The sequence below is a fragment of the Bos taurus genome, chromosome 27 (genome assembly GCF_002263795.3).
Source record: "Bos taurus isolate L1 Dominette 01449 registration number 42190680 breed Hereford chromosome 27, ARS-UCD2.0, whole genome shotgun sequence".
NCBI lineage: Eukaryota > Metazoa > Chordata > Mammalia > Artiodactyla > Bovidae > Bos > Bos taurus.
Window position 1 is genome coordinate 25,441,780 of NC_037354.1, and position 20,301 is coordinate 25,462,080.

The window sequence follows — 20,301 nt, forward strand, 5'->3', positions numbered from 1 at the left end:
CTCTCTTGCCCCTTTGAGTGCCCCCCGACAGGTTTTTTAGTGCTCCCATCCACCCACTTCACGGTCCACGGCCTCTGCAGGGGCACCTTGCCTGGAATTGACCTTGTTCCCTATACCAGTGATTGCTCAACCTGGATGTCCAGTCGAATCATCTGGGAAGCTTGTTTTTTATTTCAATTCCAGGGCAGACTGCTGGTATTTTTAAAAGGCCCCCAGACAATGCTACCGTGCAGCCAGGGTTGAGAATCATTGCTGTAGACAGTGTTTTGTTTTGTTTTTAAGCTTTTGAAAGCTGTAGAACTCAGTTCAAGGGAACACTTAGGCCAAAACCCAAAGTGTAAATCAAACTGAAGCAGAGTCTTCTTTGGTTGATGAAGTATAAGCGTGGAAAGGAACACACATCTGTAGGGGACTCCACAGGACTGTCTAATAGGCTTCATGGATATCTACTTGGTCCATCAAAATGTACCTTCCCTGAAAGTCACTGCATTCAACCCATGGGTCTGCAAACTTTTTCTATAAAGAGTCAGTGATAAATATTTTTAAGCTTTGCAAGTCATATGGTCTCTGTTGCAACTACCCAACAGTGTTATTGACCATGAAAGCAGCCAGAATTTACAATAGGTATATTAATGAGCATGGCTGAGTGCCAATCAAATTTTATTTACAAAAGCAGGCTGCAGACTGGATTTGACACGCTAACCATAGTTTTCTGACTCATGTCTTAAAACATCATCCCCTTCTAGATGATGGATTGCTAATCTTAAAAACTAAGTATGCTTATGTTTTGCTTACGTCCAAGTTACATCTATGCTCATTAAGTTACGTGTGTGTTAATTGGAGACCTCTGATAACACCCTCAAATACCAAGAATTGGACTTCTTAGATGACTTTGGTAGAACAGAACTGAAGGAAGAATTATTCGGTGGGAAGTGGCAGGTCTATGCCAAGGGCTAAACTGGGACGATGGTAACTCCGTCAGTCGTCTCTTCTGAACAGGAGTTTAAAGAGTAAGGAACAGAAGTCCCTCCAACCTCCTGGAGGGCTTCCAAGCTGGTGCTAGTGGTAGAGAACCTACCTGCCAATGCAGGAGACCTAAGAGACGTGGATTTGACCCCTGGGTAGGGAAGATCCCCTGGAGTAGGATATGGTAACCCACTCCAGTATTCTTGCCTGGAGAACTCCAAGGACAGAGGGGCCTGGCAGGCTACAGTCCATGCAGTCACAAAGAGTTAGAGACGACTGAGCGCGCACACACACACACACACACACCCTCCTGGAAGTACCTAGTAAGAGGGCCCTGATCTGGGCCAGCTAGAGCTGTAGTGATCTTACCCTCTTTGCCAGATAATCGTGATATTGTGTTGAGGTGAAAACTGCCCTTTCAACATCTGCCCTGTTTGCTTGTATGAATCTTTGTGTCCGGGCTTCTCCTACTTAAAGAATCACATCCAGTTCCGTTTAGGAACAAAAGCTGAGCCCCCATGCTGCAGGGAGGCTGTAACTGCTCCTACCAGAGAGACCACAGGAGCTGACGTGGGGGCTGATCAGAGTGTGGGGATTTGATTCTGCCTGCCAACATTTCTGCAGGTGTCTTTACCTTTGTGCCACCTACCTCTGGATTGCATTTCCCTTGGGCCTCATTCAAGATCGACTTGTCCTCCTCCGTCAACCAAACGGTCCTCTTTTCACTGGTCATGCTGCTCCTGAGATGCTGGAGCTCAGTTACTGAAGAGCATTTTTAAAAACCACATTCTTTCTACTGCTTTATGTTTCAAATCTACTTGACACTTTTCTTTTTCATTCAGAATGCCTTGATTTTTTTTTTATCTATAGCCTCTTGTAAGCAAGAAAAGAAATGAAATGTTGGAGCTAAAGACATGAATGCTAAAGTCTTTATGGAGAAGTATGCTGATATTTTGGAGGAGGAAATGGCAACTCAGTCCAGTATTCTTGCCTGGAAAATTTCATGGACAGAGAAGCCTGGTGGGCTATAGTCCATGGGGTCGCAAAGAATCAGACACAACTGAAGCAACTTAGCATGCATGCGTGTTCTGATATTTGCAATTTACTCTGAAATATAACAAAAAACTGGGACAGGTTGATTGGATGGAGAGAAGGATAGATGGGTATGTGATATAAGTAGAGCAAAATGTTACTGGTAGAACTGAGGTAGTAGGTATACGATGTTCATTGTAAAATTCTTTCCATGTTGCTGTAAATTTGAAATTTTCATAACAAAATGTTGAAAAGAATAAATGTTTGAACATTTAGAAAAAAATAATTTCTTCCTATGAATTATGCCAAGGCTTGAGTCAAGACTCAAAAACTTGGACCAATATATGAGAACTACTCTGCTTGGAGTACTAATTATGAGTAACCCTATTACAAAGGAGCCTAATTAGATTCAAACATTTTATTCCACCATCATGGTTTTGAAATTCTATTAAACAACAAGTACTAAATGAAGTATTCTAGAATCAGCATAAATTATTCTTATTTTCCTCTTTCATCCCTTTAGCTCTCAGGTGGCCAGAATTAGATTTACCCTAATCCTGGTCACAGTCTCATTATTGGCCTATGCTTGACCCATTTCTGTTTATTCATTATTTAGTCATTTGTATTAAACAACTATAAACCCACCACCCAAAATAATAGCCAGAACCTTGAAAACCCACATCCAACTATATGGTCTCCTCAACCCATTCCACACCATCCTCAATTCTATGGACATCACTTCCTGTTCTTATAAGTGCGTGTGATAATAACATTTTAAAAATTGCTTTTAACTTTGGAAAAGGAGTATATTCATTTTGACCAGTCTTAATTTTTCCCACTTAACATTACTTGCAGAGATTTATCCATGCTGTTGCAAAACTGTTGTGGTTCATTTGTTTGATTACTATATAATATTCTATTATGTGACTACTACTACTACTAAGTCGCTTCAGTCATGTCCAACTCTGTGCGACCCCATGGACTGCAGCCTACCAGGCTTCTCCGTCCATGGGATTCTCCAGGCAAGAACACTGGAGTGGGTTGCCATTTCCTTCTCCAATGCATGAAAGTGAAAAGTGAAAGTGAAGTCGCTCAGTCATGTCTGACTCTTAGCGACCCCATGGACTGCAGCCTACCAGGCTCCTCCCTCCATGGGATTTTCTGGGGAACAGTACTGGAGTGGGGTGCCATTGCCTTCTCCCTCTATTATGTGAACCTACCATTTATTTGTTCCCTTCATTTATAGACATTTGGTCCCAAGTTTAACATTCTCATAGGGAACCCATGCTGCGTATGTGCAAGGTTGTATCTTGGCTATTTGCCAAGATAGAGTAGCATTGCTAGGTACCAGGGTATACAAAGGCTCAACTTTAAGAGAGAATACTAAACCACTTTCCAAAGTGGTTGCAGCAATTTCTACTCCTTTCTCCTACATTAAGGGCTTCCCAGGTGGCCCAATGACAAAGGACCCATCTGCCAATGCAGGAGATGCAGGTTCAATGCCTGGGTCAGGAAGATCCCTTGGAAGAGGGCGTGGCAACCCACTTCAGTATTCTTGCATGAAAAATCCCATGGACAGAGGAGCCTGGCAGGCTACAGTCCATAGAGGATCACAAAGAGTTGGACTTAGCACGCATGCAAGCACCCCTACATGAATATGGTTTCTGTCCTTAAACAACATTTAATCCAGTGGAATATAAGGACATATAATGATATGATTTAATATTACACATACATAAATGGGGTGAATAATGGAATAGAAGCTTCAGGAGAAGACTTCTGGCAGTAGGAAAGAAGTGGTATTTGTCTCCCCTCTCAATTGATACTCAATGGAGTTACATCTAGATAGATGTTTGTGTTTCTCTCCTTCCACTCCTGTTTTGAAATTGTTTGTACTAGGGGAGTCTCTTGGGTTCCTCTCCATCTTAGAGGCTGTGGCTATGTTTTAACCTTCCATTCCTTGGCAAAACTGGAAGCCCCTCCCTACAATTCTTTCTGTACCAAAAAGCATTCTGTACTCCCCACTACCCATGTGCTTCTGTCCAACAAGTGGCTTTGTGCTTGGAGGTCAGAGGTGCCGAATTCACTTACTTCCTTATTCAGCATCCAGAGAACTTAGCTGGGCCTCTGGGTTTGTTAAAAACACTCCTGCTGCTAAGTCTCGTCAGTCGTGTCCGACTCTGTGCGACCCCATAGACGGCAGGCAGCCCACCAGGCTCCCCAGTCCCTGGGATTCTCCAGGCAAGAACACTGGAGTGGGTTGCCATTTCCTTCTCCAATGCATGAAGGTGAAAAGAAAAAGTGAAGTCGCTCAGTCGTGCCCAACTCCTAGTGACGCCATGGACTGCAGCCCACCAGGCTGCTCAGTCCATGGGATTTTCCAGGCAAGAGTACTGGAGTGGGGTGCCATTGCCTTCTCCGAAAAACACTCCTGGCTGGACACAAATTGGTGTAATTCATTTTATAGCTGTACAGTTGGGCTCTCAGTGTCCTATGGGTGTCCAATCTGTCTCATCTCTGGACAGCCAACCCTGAAAAATGGATGATCTCTGTAGCAGCCGTGATAGGCCCCTGACCACCCCCCACCACCCTCACTAAGAGCTTTCAACATTTATTCTGCGTATCAGTTCGCCCAGACAGCGACGGAATCTGCCACCTCTGCGGCAGGTGTGAGGGTCACCTCAGGTTTCCCGGCAGCCAATGCTCAGCACGCCGCTCTGCTTGCCAGTGCGTCTCCTGCACCGAGGCGGCCTCATCAGATAGTGAGTTTCATTATGCACTGTCCGCTGGGGACTCCACTAAAAGCAATAAATTCATTTCACTGTGCTAGTCTCTGGACTACTAAAGCATTTTAGTCCTGTTTCTCCTTTAACCTCCCAGGAGCCAAATATTCACTCTGACAAATGCTATTCATTACAAAGTTAAGATGACTTTGACTCTGTTTCTCTCCCTTATAATACAATGAAGGCTCTTTGTCCTGGATTCATCTACAGCCTGACGGTATTAGGGATAAAAACATGCCAAGGCAGGCAGCCTTCTCTCCAAAATGGATTGAAATTACCTCTAGCGAGCTATGCCTTGCTTAGATAAAGGGTAGCTGAAAAAAAAAAAAAAAGAAAGAAAAAACAGGTTTTCTGCTCATTTTTAATATCCTGACCAATAGATTGCTTAAGGGTGGATGATCGGAGAAAAAATAAAGTAGAAAAATGAAACATCACTGGAATATAAAAAAGATCAAATCCCTTTCACTCTTCTTTAATCCACAGATATTGTCCCCTGCTGTTTCTCCCCAGGCTGGGAGTTAGCAAATAAATGGAGGAATTTTGAGGAGGTATGGAACATCTCCAGAGCTGGACACGGAGAAGAGCTTAGAAAGATCTTGATGACTGATTGATTTGAGCAGAAATTAGAGCTGTATTTGATGTATCATAAAAATCAGCTGTGGGCCCAATTCATGCCCCTAACATATACCAGCATCGGGTACATTTGATAACCTCTAGGGTGGTTAACCTCTTTTTTAACCTCTTTCCTCATCTATAAAATGGGAGAGAGAGTACTTCCACTACAGATTCATTGTGAGGACTGAATGAAACAACATATATGAATCTCCTAGCCCTGCACTTAACATATACAGTAAAAAAAAAAAACTGAATATTTATTTCCTTTTATTTGTCCTCCATCCTCTGTGGAGAGATAAAGAGAGAGGCAAGTCAAACCTTTCCTTGAGCAACAAAATATAAAGAAACTATATGGGTCTGAAAATAACTGTGTGCATGTGCAGTTGGGGCAAATTATGAGGAAAAAGATATGAAAAGACCAAAAAAAATCCTGATTGTGACTTCTGAAGAGCCAGGAGCAGAAACTGGGTGTTGGGAGCAAAAGGAGGTACTGCACATGGCCCCTGCACTCAGCACCACCAACGGGGTGGGCAAGCCACCTAAGCCACCCCTGCAGCCCAACCCCTGGGCACACGGGTGCCCTCACCCCATATACGGAACAAGGTCATCACCCTGCACCCCTGCCTTGGGAGCTCGCCAAGCAAGCAGGGAAATTGTGTGTTCTTAGTCCCCCTACTCGGAGAAGGCAATGGCACCCCACTCCAGTACTCTTGCCTGGAGAATCCCACGGACGGAGGAGCCTGGTAGGCTGCAGTCCATGGGGTCGCTAAGAGTCAGGCATGACTGAGCGACTTCACTTTCACTTTTCACTTTCATGCATTGGAGAAGGAAATGGCACCCCACTCCAGTATTCTTGCCTCCGTCCAGAACATGGACGGAGGAGCCTGGTAGGCTGCCGTCTATGGGGTCACGCAGAGTCCGACACGACTGAAGTGACTTAGCAGCAGCAGCAGCAGTCCCCCTACTGCAGTAGGGGCCCCAGTAAAGCCTTGCCTGGAAAAAAAAAAAAATGAGGCAGGAGTGAAGAACACAGACATAGATAGCTGTGAGTCAGACAGAAGGCTTTGTCCCACCTATTTGACTTCAGAGAATGTGATCTCTCCTCTGTCTATACTGACGGAATCAAACCGAATAACCACAGAAAATTTGATCACTGTGTTTGATGTAGGAATGAGAGTGCAGATCTTTCAGATAAAAGCTGCTGGAGGAATTTCTTTGAGGTCAGAAGCTGGAGAAGAGCTTTGCCTCCCATGAGACCGGGCTTGCTCTGGTCTTAGGTATAACTGATCATCCTACACTCTTTATGTATCCAGGGCTTCATAGCTGTGTTTTCGGTACCAATTTCCCACATAGTTTCATCTTAATCTTCCTGTTATGTCCTTTCTCTTTCACCCACTGCTCTTCTTATTTCTGTGCTTATTTTCTGCATTATTGTATGCTGGGTACTGTTGAGAACAACCTTGTCCCTATCTGATTACTTTGTTGACTAATTAAAACTCCCCAGAGTTCTGCACCAGGCTTTTCCTTTGCACGCCCGATGGGAACACTGGAGGCTTGTGAGCTCTAACAGCTACAGTCCGGCCTCAGGAACAAAGGGAGGCTCTGTTGCTTCCACAGCCGTGGCCGGTCCCATCCCAGAATAAGGAGCGACTTGGGCTGGACTTTCCAGAACACTGGAAAAACAACCCCCCATCCGCCAAGAACAGAAAAGCCAAGTCACTTGTCTTTTCACTTTTCTGTCCCATTAGAGACACTGCTTTATAAATATTTTTCTAAAAATATTCCTGTCTACTCTCTTCTGGTAGAATAATACCTGATGTTGTCAACTCTGTGGAGTTCCTTGGACAGCATGCAGGATCCAACAGGATATGAAAAACTCTCCATTAATGCTTTCTTTTAGAAAAAAAATGTCTTCTTAAATCCTGGAATTATTTTTGAAGGACACCATTAGAATACAATAATGGGGGGGGGTGTGGAGAATAAGGACAAATAAGAGGTTTTTTCCCCAATTAAAGTTGTGTATTTGTGCCTCAATATATTCAAATAACCCATAAATTATTAACCAGCTGGGAAAATTTCCAAGTGCTGCATCAAAACACAACACCAGAAGGCATTCACCAAAACAGGTTCTATTTATCGAACGTTGTTTACTGTCTCTTGGCAGTTTTGTCTTTGGGGATGCTGTTGGAAGTCTCCCTAACATATACACTGTCGAGGGGAGAGATCTTCGTTTGGGTTTTTCAAATGAAAGACTGGCGCACACCCAAGGGCAAGCGTGCTCACTTCAGATCCCTAGAGAGATCAAAGCAAAGTATTCAGTGGTAAATCCACCTATGCAGAGTCCTGCGATATGCTGAATCAGTTCAGGACTCTGATACAGTGGTAGGGATTAGACCTGGAAAACTGTGGTATGATATGATGAAATTCTGAGATTAAAATATTGTGAGTGTGAAGCAAAGAACAGATATGAGTAGGGAAGAAAATAGGAAGAGTAGGAAGATCTCCTGGAGAGGGCATGGCAACCCACTCCAGTATTCTTGCCTGGAGAATCCCCATGGACAGGTGGTCCGTAGGGTTGCAAAGAGTTGGACACGACTGAAGCGACTCAGCACAGCAGAGAAGAAAATCCATGGTATTTAAGAAGTTAGTTGGTGTTGTCCATTTTCAGCAGGACTGAATATTTCTTTTTATCCTAAAATTCTTGAGTTTGTTAATCTGAAAGGTAGAAAGAGTGGAGGAAGAATGAGAAATACAGGAGATTCTATTCTGTATATCAGACAATATTTTGTTAGCGCCTACAAATATAAAGGCCCAGCTTTCAAAACCACGCATAATTGTGAAGCCTTTTACGTGTGAAACTGTGAATTTGTATGTCTTTTTATTGAGTTTTTTTTCAGATGAGCATTTTATTGACACCTTGCTTACTTTCAAAGGAGTAAACAATGAGACCATAGAATGAGGGAAAACGGTTGGGAAAAACAGACCCACTAAGATCTCATGAGTGACTGGACATGACCTTGACTTTGCAACGCAGTCTCAGAGATGATGACAATCTCAGTGTGTTAAAGATCACAGGGCAGAGCAGCCATTCCAGTGAATGACCTGGGCACTGGGCCAGGCACAACAATTTAATGCATGCCTGAGTCTATAAGCGGGTACTTTGGAGGCTGTTTCTACCAAAGTAACCCAGAATCTCAGATGTCTATTTCAGGCTAGAGGTATGTGAAGGAATCTGGGGTACCTGATGTGCAGGTACAAAAGCCAAGATAGGCAGATTCCTGGTGGTGGTATCCATCAGCATCTTTTGCATCCCCTCACCACCAGCCTCCCTCACAACCTGGGTGAAGGCCCATGTAGGATTCTTGGGGCACTGAATGCCACAATGCACGGGGAATAGCTCTAGCCAAGCACTTAGATGACTTTTTCTATATTAACCCTTATTTCTTGGAGAGACTTAAGTCCAAGGAGGTTCAAAGTACTTGTTTACATCCAGCTGAAGCAAGGCAATGGCCAAGAATTTACTAAAACCTATGAATTACATATTCCAGGCTCATGATTAAATGTTCAAATGGGCTGTTCTTCTCTGTAGAGCAGTACCTTAGAGTGAATAGTCCCAGATCATATAATTTTTATTCTAACATAGAGAGGGATAACTGGAAAATATTTCCAAGTCTTTTTTAAGAAAAAAAAATGAGAGCATCTAAAGCTGTTTTTTAAATTTTATAAATCCAGAATATAATAATGGTTTTATTACAATATTTCATTACCACCCACATTTCCAAGAAACATTGTCCTACTTAATTAACCTCAGGGGACTTGAAATAGGCAGAGTCCCACTCTGTCTAGAACACTTGAGGAACTGGGGCTCTGTCTTTCTTTGGGGACACTTGAGAAGGACATATTCTTGCTATGTCATCTGAAGATTTACATTCCAGAAATAACCATTGCATTGTACTCAATTAACAGCATTCATGCATGCTAAGTGGCTTCAGTTGTGTCTGACTCATTGTGACGCTATGGATTGTAGCCCGCCAGGCTCCTCTGTACATGGGATTCTCCAGGCAAGAATACTAGACTGGGTTGCCAAGCCTTCTTCCAGGGGATCTTTCCAACCCAGGGATCAAACTCATGTCTCTTAAGTCTCCTTCACTGGCAGGTGAGTTTTTTACCACTAGCACCACCCGGGAAGCCCTGATTAATAGCAACCATGTTCTATAATATTACTACCCTGGTGGTGGCTCAGAGGGTAAAGCGTCTGCCTACAATGCGGCAGACCCAGGTTCAATCCCTGGGTCAGGAAGATCTCCAGGAGAAGGAAATGGCAACCCACTCCAGTATTCCTGCCTGGAAAAGCCCATGGATGGAGGAGCCAGGTAGGCTACAGCCCATGGGGTCGCAAAGAGTCTAACACGACTGAGCGACTTCACTTTCTTTCACTTTCTATAATATTAATAACACTCAGTGTACTTGCTCCATGCCATCCCTAACACAGAATCATAAAACGGAGATAAACACTTGTAATACAGCCTTCCTCATCGCCTACCTTATTCCTCATTATATGAAAGCAGTGGCATTTTTCTCTGAACAACAGACCTAAGAATACTTTTCTTTTATACTTCCCCAAGGAGCACATTTTGCAAGAAACAGAGTTATAGCCACCAAGAGCAATTTGTGTACCTAAGGCACACAGAAATGCTCAGCCTGCAGAACCATCATTAGCATTCGATCATACACTTTATATTTAACAAGCACTCCTTGGCCCTACGAAAGGAAATAATTGTACTTCTTCTTCATTCACTTTAAATTAATTTATCCTTGGGGGTCACAGGACTGCCAGGTTAGCAGCCCTAGAATCTAACATTATAATTATTAGCCTTACAAGCCTCCTTTAACAATCACTTTTTAAAAATTATGATTCTCTCCCAATCCTGGAGTTTAGAAAATAGGCAATGAGGGATGACATCTAACCAACCTAGACCTAGAGGTTGATTCCTAAATTACACAAGACAGGACACAGAGATTTATATACTTATTATACATATTTATCTGCATAATTAACAGATACTTACAAAGTATAATTAGGTTATATTATTATGAGTGATCTGAATTAAACAAAATTAATTAGAGAAAATATTAATAAAACCACAATCTTCCCTAGAGTTTGCTAATCTTGGTGGATTTGAATCCATTGTGTCTTTTTGTTTGTGTCTACTTCAAAAATGTATTTAACAAAGATAATAATAAGGTGTGCTGGGCTGTGTTTAGTCACTCAGTCATGTCCAACTTTTTGTGACCCCATGGACTGTAGCCTGCCAGGCTCCACTGTCCATGGGCTTCTCCAGGCAAGAACACTAGAGTGGGTTGCATGCCCTCCTCCAAGGGATCTTCCCAACCCAGGGATCGAACCCCGGTCTCCCACATTGCAGGTGGATTCTTTACCATTGAAGCCACCAGGGAAGCCCAATAATAAGGTGTAGTCTGAAGTAAACAAAAAAACAAAACTTATGGAGATTTGAGAGATCCAGTTGATGCCACAGATTTTAAGTAGCAGCTCTAAAAGTTATGAAGCAACCAACATTTTAAAAAGAAATTTATTTCTGGCTTCACTGGGTCTTAGTTGCTGTGCGTGGGCTTTCTCTAGTTGCTGTCCATGTTGGAGCATGGGCTCTACAGCATGTTCTCAGTAGCTGTGGCACACGGGCTTAGTTGCCCTGTAGCATATGGAATCTTCGCAGACCAGGATCGAACCCATGTCCCCTGTATTGGCAGGCGGATTCTTAACCACCAGACTACCAGGGAAGTCCCAGGAACCAACATTTTTAAGCAGTTACTCTATGCCAACTTATGTGCTGATACTGTACATTTCAGTCAGTTCAGTTCAGTCACTCAGTTGTGTCCAACTCTTTGCAACCCCATGGACTGCAGCACACCAGGCATCCCTGTCCATCACCAACCCCCACAGTTTACTCAAACTCATGTCCATTGAGTCGGTGATGCCATCCAACTATATCATCCTCTGTCATCCCCTTCTCCTGCTGCCTCCAATCTTTCCCAGCATCAGGGTCTTTTCAAATGAGTCAGCTCTTCACATCAGGTGGCCAAAGTATTGGAGTTTCAGCTTCAACATCAGTCCTTCCAATAAATATTCAGGACTGATTTCTTTTAGGATGGATTGGTTGGATCTCCTTGCAGTCCAAGGGACTCTCAAGAGTCCTCTTTAACATCACAGTTTAAAAGCATTAATTCTTCGGCACTCAGCTTTCTTCACAGTCCAACTCTCACATCCATACATGACCACTGGAAAAACCATAGCCTTGACTAGACAGACATTTGTTGGCAAAGTAATGTCTCTGCTTTTTAATATGCTGTCTAGGTTGGTCATAACTTTCCTTCCAAGGAGTAAGCGTCTTTTAATTTCATGGCTGCAGTCACCATCTGCAGTGATTTTGGAGCCCCCCAAAATAAAGTCTCTCACTGTTTCCATTGTTTCCCCATCTATTTGCCATGAAGTGATGGGACCAGATGCCATGATCTTTGTTTTCTGAATGTTGAGCTTTAAGCCACTTTTTCACTCTCCTCTTTCACTTTCATCAAGAGGCTTTTTAGTTCTTCACTTTCTGCCATAAGGACACTGTACATTTACTGTCTTATTTAATATCCACAACAGCCTGATGAAATAAATTCTGCTTCCTTCAATTACACTGTAATTGTTACAGAGTAGAATTTGAAATTCATAGATGTGAAGTAAATTAATTACCCAAGATTACACGTATTTACAGGTGGTGAAGCCAGGTTCCAAAGCATGTCCTTCCCACTACTTGAAGCAACTCTCAAACACTGTATTCTCCCCTCTCCAGTAAACCCATGCTGTGGTGGGCGTCAGAGAATGGGTCCAGCTGGCAGAGCAGACTAGGAGTCCATGAAGGAAGATCAGGATCCATGGGTGCTAGGATCCACATACTCGGCTGAGCCCCTAAAACTTTGTTTGACCCAACAGGTCAAATCCAAGAAATCACACAGTAAAGTACTTCTCCTGGGGCCAAACCAAGCCCAGAAAAACTGTTGTTGGTTTTTTTTTTTTTTTTTTTTGTGGTTACAATCAGAGCCCATGACAGAGTCCAGGAACAATTACAGGAATTAGAGGCTGTGTTGAGCAAAAAGAATAGCCATTTACAGGGTCAGACTGTGCTCATTGGAGAAAGATGATTGCTGAGCAAAGTGGAGAGGATGCTGAACGAACCCAAAGTCAGAACAGAGAGATCCAAGCTGGCCTGAGCTGACTGCCTGCTGCTCTGGTGGGTACCCAGGGAGCAGTCACTTTTTGAAGTGAGAGCTCCATATTCTGTCCTTACTTGACCTTCGTTTCAAATGCCTTTCACCTTAGTAGGCTGAGGAGCTGCCTGGGTCCTCCCAGTATTTGGTGACTCTAGAGAGAGCCGTGCAGGGAACTCTGAACATTAGTTTGAACCTTTGTGTCCAAAAGGTTGAGCGCGCAATGGAGATCCTAAGAAGGACTCAATAAATATTTGTGGAAGGCGGGAAGGTAAGGAAAGGGTGAGTGGGCCAGATTCAAGTACCACTAGCAAACCATTCAAAACAAGTCCTGGGTCCGAGGCTGTGTCCAGAAAGGACAGAAAGAGACATAGCTGAGCTCCAAGCTGCGGGATGGCAACCATCAGAAAAGAGACTGGGACCTCGGCCGCTGGTCAGGTGGGTAGTGAAACTCTCCAGTCACAAAGAAGGCCTGAGGGGACCGCCCTGGCAGTCCAGTGGTTAAGATGTCACCTTCCAGTGCAGGGAGGTGGAGGTTCAATGCCTGATCGGGGATTTCAGATCCCAAATGCCTTGTGGTCAAAAAACTAAAACACAGAACAGAAGCAGTATTGTAACAAACTCAATAAGGACTTTAAAAGGAAAACCCATTCAGTAGTGAGAACGAGCAATATAGCCTGCCTCCAAGGAACTAGAAAACCAAGGATGACCTCAAACACCAAGACACAGGAAGGAGGGGAGACCAGGGTGTCAGGGTTGGGAGGCATTGAGAATAGCAGGACTAGTAACCACAAATCCTGACCAGGATATTCCCCTCACCAGGGTCACTGTTAGTCTGGGGTAGAGTTGAACCCGCACAAGTGGCTCCGTACTCTTCACAGAGAATGTTCGAGGTCGGGCAGAAATGGAAACCTAACAGGCTATTGCACATCCTTCTGGTGGCTGGTCATGAGGAATGCATTCTATTCCTCTGGATAGCTGGGGAGGTGGGGTCAGTCCTCCTCAGTTTGGTAGAAAAGATCTCCCTGTCCTGTTTTTTTTTTTTTTTTGAAGAGAGAAAGGACAAAGGATGTTAATGAACTGTTACTTGGAGAAATAGGTGGTGGGGAGGTTCATCTATCAGGACAATTCTTTTAGGAAAGTGTGATGGAAGGAAACAGAATAACCCTTAACGGAGAGGCATGGTGTTTCAACTCAACAGTACCCTATCAATCCAGCCCACGGCTGTATATGATATTTCAGCTCCCATTGTGGGGCTATTTGCCCCTTCCTAGCATCCTTTACTATTCCCATCTTAGTACACTCTGTACATTCTTTACAATTTTATTTTTATCTCTAACAACTCCAAGAGAATAGATACCATGTGTACTTTTTAAAATCTCTGTATCCCCAGAACCCAGTTCTGTGCCTGCGATGCTCAATAAATAACTGTTGGATGGATGAATAAATACATGACTGAATGAATAAAGGTCAAGAATTTATCTCCAGGTTCAATTACAGAGAAGAAAAAACTTTAGTTTAATTCTTTTTTTTTAATAATTTTTATTTATTTATTTATTTATTTTTGGCTGTGCTAGGTCTCCCTTGCTACACAGGCTTTTCTCCAGTTGGAGTGAGAGGGGGCTGCTCTAGCTGTGGTGTGCAGACCTCTCATTGTGGGGGCTTCTCTTGTTTCCGAGCATAGGCTCTAGGGTGGGTGGGCTTCATAGTTACAGCACAAGGGCACAGTAGTTGTAGCTCCCTGGCTCTAGAGCACAGGCTCAGTAGTTGCGGCTCATGAGCTTAGTTGCTCTGAGGCAAGGGGGAGCTTCCCAAATCAGGGATTGAACCTGTGTCTCATGCATTGGCGGGTGGATTCTTTACCACTGAGCCACCAGGGAAGCCCAAGAGAAAACTTTAGAGACAAGTGAAGCAGAGATAGTGTTGCTTCTAAGCTTCTGCTTGGAAGGCTCCTGAGGGCCGCACTGCAACAACATATAATCTCTCTCAACTTCTGGGGCTGGAAGTCCAACACTGACAAGAAAAGAATGGATGACAAGATGTCTGCAATAACTTAACAGTAATTTCTAGGTCACTTGCAAATGATTACCGTTAATAATTACCAGCTTTTATTGGGCCCTTTCTATTTTCAGAGCGCTTGCAGTCATTAGTTTGTTATTTCTCACAACATTGCTATGAGGTAGATCATCATTATTATCGCATTACAGATGCACCAAAGATGTCAAGTTGGATTTAATTGACCCAGGGATGTAGCTATTCTTAGTGGTTCATTTGCCCCTCTGCTTTCTGTTCTTAAAAATCTATTGATGCTGCCTAGAGGGAGATGCTGCTGAAGTGCAATATAGAAAGAAACATTGCAGACAACCACAGCGAATCACAGGAGCAGAGTAGGTACTAAATTTCTGAAAGGTAAGAGATGCAAGAGAGAAGCTTCGGTGTAGTCTAGAAGTGTACACACTAGCTTCCCATCATTTTCTAAAAACTTCCTTTTCTCTTTAAGGTGACTGTCACCTTGAAAATACTGATTTAATTTAACATGTATAGGTTTGAAAGCAATTAACACAATATGGCCTCAAAATGCTAAGGCAGCTTTCCTATCCATGATAGAGCTGAGTCTGGGGACCAAATTGTTTTACTCATATGGGAACAAATGATGTTCACTCCAAGGACTAAAACTGATAGGATCAAAGGCTGGAAACAGTATTGCCTGAAAACGCTGGTGAATCTGGAGAGCAGCATTTCAACTATTGGAACAATGTCTCCAGATTCAAGGAGAGAGCTTTACCTACATGTCTATGGGAGGTTTTTCCTTCCTTCCATTGTTTAGCTTTCCATTTGTCCACCTGTAGAGACTTTTCAACAAGCACTGAAATTGTTCTTGCTGTGAGATGAATTGTGTCACTCAAATAAGATATGTTGGAGTCCTAACCCCCAGCCCCTCAGATTGTGACCTTATTGGGATACAGGGTCTTTGTAGAAATAATCATTTAAAATGAAGTTGTTAAGGTGGACCCTAATCCAATATGACTGGTGTCCTTACAACACAGGGGAAGGTTGAACACAGAGACAGACAGGCAAGGAGGGGAGAAGGCCAGGTGAAGACAAAAGATTAGAGTGATGCATCTACAAGCCAAGGAACGCCAAGGACTGTCAGCAAACCAGAGGCTACAAAGAGACAGGGAGGGAACCGACCCCTATAGGTTTCAGAGGATCCACAATCCCGCTGAGGTCTTGACTGCAGACTCCTAGTCCCCAGAACTCTGAGACAATAAATTTCTGTTTTTCTAAGTCACCCAGTTTGTGGTGATTTGCCATGGCAGGTCTAGAGAACTACGGCAGTTCTAGTAATAGATTAATTTCAAAAGAGGATGAAAAATGACATACCGTCCAAGGCACTGCCCAGTATCCAATTCTTCTTATTTTTTTAAATAAATAATTTATTTACTTGGCTGCACTGGGTCTTGGTTGTGGCATGCAGGATCTTTAGTTGTGGCAGGTAGGATCTAGTTCCCGGACCAAGGATAGAACCCAGGCCCCCTGCATTGAGAGTGTGGAGTCTTAGCCACTGGACCACCAGGGAAGTGTATTCAATTCTTCTCTGGGTAAGTCACTTCTTACTATATAATAAATTGGGTGTGCAAGAGACGATCTCCACCCTCCAGACCAATGGGCAACATTTCCAGTTGTTATGTTAACAACATTGTAATTATGGCCACAGTTCTACACCGTAGAAACTGTGCTGAGTCTCTCAGTCCTGACTCTTTGGGACCCCATGGACTGTAGCCTGCCAGGCTTCTCTGTCCATGGGGATTCTTCAGGCAAGAATGCAGAGTGGCTTGCCATGCCCTCCTCCAGGGGATCTTTCCAACCCAGGGACTGAACCCAGATCTCCCACAATGCAGGCAGATTCTTCACCAACGGAGCCACCAGGGAAGCCCAACTACCATCTAAAAAAATAAGGCTTTTGTACTTAGTTTCTTAGGGATCCTCATTTGAAAACACATGCTTTTGGTTCCTTAAAAGACAACAGGGATAAAGGTGAATGGTATAATGTAATCTATCACCACTATGGAGAAAGTATTTTAATGTATTTCTTCCTAGTATCCATCCATCACAAGCAATTTTTTAAAGCACAGTAAATCAAATTCAAATAATGTTGAAGAAAAGAAATAACAAAAGGGGGAAATGAATGAAATAGTAAATATAAAATGAAAAAAATCAACAATGTCAAAAGTTGGTTCACATTTAAATGTGACAGATACTAAGAAAAAGAGAGATAAGACAAACTGTGAATATTGGGAAAGGAATAGGGACATTACTGTAGATTAAACAGATGCTAAAATCTAATAAGATATTATAGATAACATTATACCAACAAATTGACAATTTAGACAAAATGTATACATTCAAAGCAAAACACAATTTAATAAATTGACAGAGAGACAAATTTAAAATTTTAAACATCTATCTATTAAGCAAATTGAATCTGCAGTTTAAAGCTCTCACAAGGAAAACACCAGGGCTCTATGGTCTTGCTAGTAAATTCAGGAGTAACACCAGTCTTAACAAAACCATCCATAGAATTTAAGGGCAGAAGCCGTCTTCAACTCATTTTATGAGGCCAGCATAACCTAACAATGACATTACAAGAAAGGAAAACTACAAGACGATATTTCTCATGAGCATCAATGCTAAAACCCTAAACAACATGCTAGCCAAGACCTCTACAGAAAACCATAAAGCACTTTTACAAAAATTAAAGTGGTCCTAAATAAATGGATAAACCATATTCACCAATTAGAAAACTTGCTATTATAAAAATAGAAATTCTCGGGCCTTCCCAGGTGGGCCACTGGTTCGGACTCCTTGCTTTCACTGCTGAGGACAGGAGTTCAATTCCTGGTCCAGGAACTAAGACCCACAAGCTTCACGGTGTGGCCAAAAATAAAAAAGAATTTTTCACACAAATAGATATACAGATTCAATGAAATACCAATCAAAATCCCAGAAGGTTTACTTCTGTGAAAATTGACTGTAAAGTTTAGAGGAATAGAGGAATAGCCAAGACAACCTTGAAGAAGAAAGTTGTAGGATTTCCCTCCTAAATGCCAAGACTTAATACAAAGCTGGAATAGTTAAGACAGTGTGCATTGGCACACGGATGGATAAATAATTTGACTGATGGAAGTAGATAGAGATAGCAAATAAACACAAGAAAAGATGCTCAACATCACTCATTATTAGAGAAATGCAAATCAAAACTACAATGAGATATCACCTCACACTGATAAGAACAGTCATCAACAAAAAAACTGTACAATAAATGCTGGAGAGGGTATGGAGAAAAGGAGACCCTCTTGCACTGTCAATGGGAACGTACAATTGATACAGCCACTATGGAAGACAGTAATTAGATTCCTTAAAAGACTAGGGATAAAACTACCATATGACCCAGCAATCCCACTACTGGGCTGAGGAAACCCAGTATATATATATCCTGAGGAAACCATAATTGAAAGACACATGTACGCCAATGTTCATTGACTGCAGCACTGTTTATAATAGCTAGTACATGGAAGCAACCTAGATGTCCATCAACAGATGAATGGATAAAGGAGTTGTGGTGCATAGACACAGTGGACTACTACTCAGTCATAAAAAGGAACACGTTTGACTCAGTTCTAATGAGGTGGCTGAACCTAAAGCCTATTACACAGGGTAAGTAAGTCAGAAAGAGGAAGTAAACAGAGAATCTAGAAATAGATAAATATAAATACTTGATTTATGACAAAGGTACAATGCAGTACAACGCAGGAAATTATGGATTTTTCAATAAACTGAGTCAGGTGGATATCCATATGGAAATACCATACTATGATTTCTGCCTCACATCATATTAAAAAATCAAGTCTAGACTATTTCAGATTTAAATATGAAAGGCAAACAGTAATGCTTCTAGATGAGAGAAAATCTTCATAAACTGAGGAAGCGAATTTCTCAACTAGACACAAAAAACGATGACCATAAAGATTAAAAAAAAAGAAGAACATACTGGACTTCAGTAAAATTAAGAATTGTGTCCATCAAAAAGTAACCCTGAAAGTGAAAAGGCAAGACTCAGAATGAGATAAATATCCATCCAAAAATAACGCTGAAAGCAAAAAGGCAAGACACAGAATAGGATCGATGCACATGTGTATATTTAGGATGCCGAGGCTATATAACTCCAAATATATAAATAATTCCTAAAATCAATAGGAAAAAATGAGCAAAGGACTTGAATATACACTTGACAAAAGACAAAAATCAAAATGGCCAATAAACATATAAAGAGTTTTTCAATGTCAGTAGTCAGTAGGGAACATAAAACCACAGGGACATAGCACTACTCATCCACGGGAACGGGCAACACGAAAAAGGGCGATGTTACCAAGTGTTGGTGAGGATGCTGACGGACATTTATCCACTGTGGGCTGGGAATATAAATTAGCACAGCCATCTGAGTGAACTGTTTGGTGCTATCTATATGTATACCAGGGATATACACACCCTGAAAGTGAAAGTTGCTCAGTTGTGTCCGACTCTCTGTGACCCTACACAGTGCATGGAATTCTCCAGGCCAGAATACTGGAGTGGGTAGCCTTTCCCTTCTCCAGAGGATCTTCCCAACCCAGGGATCGAACTCAGGTCTCCTGCATTACAGGCAGATTCTTTACCAGCTGAGCTACAAGGGATGCCCAAGAATACTGGAGTGGGTAGCCTATCTCTCCTCTAGAGGATCTTCCTGACCCAGGAATCAAACCAGGGTCTCCTGCATTGCAGGCGGATTCTTTTACCAACTGAGTTATCAGGGAAGCCCTAAATGCTGGAGTGGGTTGCCATTTACTTCTTCCAGGGGACCTTCCCAACCCAGAGATCAAACCAGGGTCTCCTGCATTACAGGCAGATTCTTTACCAACTGAGTTTTCAGGGAAGCCCTAATTGCTGGAGTGGGTTGCCATTTACTTCTTCCAGGGGACCTTCCTGACCCAGGGATCGAACCTGAGTCTCCTGATTACAAGGGATGCCCAAGAATACTGGAGTGGGTAGCCTATCTCTACTCCAGAGGATCTCCCCGACCCAGGAATCGAACCAGGGTCTCCTGCATTGCAGGCGGATTCTTTTACCAACTGAGTTATCAGGGAAGCCCTGAATGCTGGAGTGGGTTGCCATTTACTTCTTCCAGGTGACCTTCCCAACCCAGAGATCAAACCAGGGTCTCCTGCATTACAGGCAGATTCTTTACCAACTGAGTTTTCAGGGAAGCCCTAATTGCTGGAGTGGGTTGCCATTTACTTCTTCCAGGGGACCTTCCTGACCCAGGGATCAAACCTGAGTCTCCTGCATTGCAGGCAGATTCTTTACCACTGAGCCACCAGGGAAGCCCTATACATATTTTATGGCCTAGAGCTCTTACTCCTAGGTATACATCCAACTATAATATATACCAGCAGTTGCCAAACAAATATACCAGAATATTGAGAGTAGTGCCATTCCTAATAGTCCCCAAAATAAAACAACTTCATGTCCATCAAAATAAAATGGATAAACTGGAACACAACACAGCAATGAGAATAAACCACATATTGTTACA

At 42.7% G+C, this 20,301-nt stretch overlaps 1 long non-coding RNA gene across 2 annotated transcripts in view; it reads right to left on the bottom strand.

Annotated features, from left to right (window-relative positions):
• LOC104976077 (uncharacterized) overlaps positions 1-20,301 on the bottom strand; it is a 119,740-nt gene that overhangs the window by 63,995 nt on the left and 35,444 nt on the right. The window lies entirely within an intron of this gene.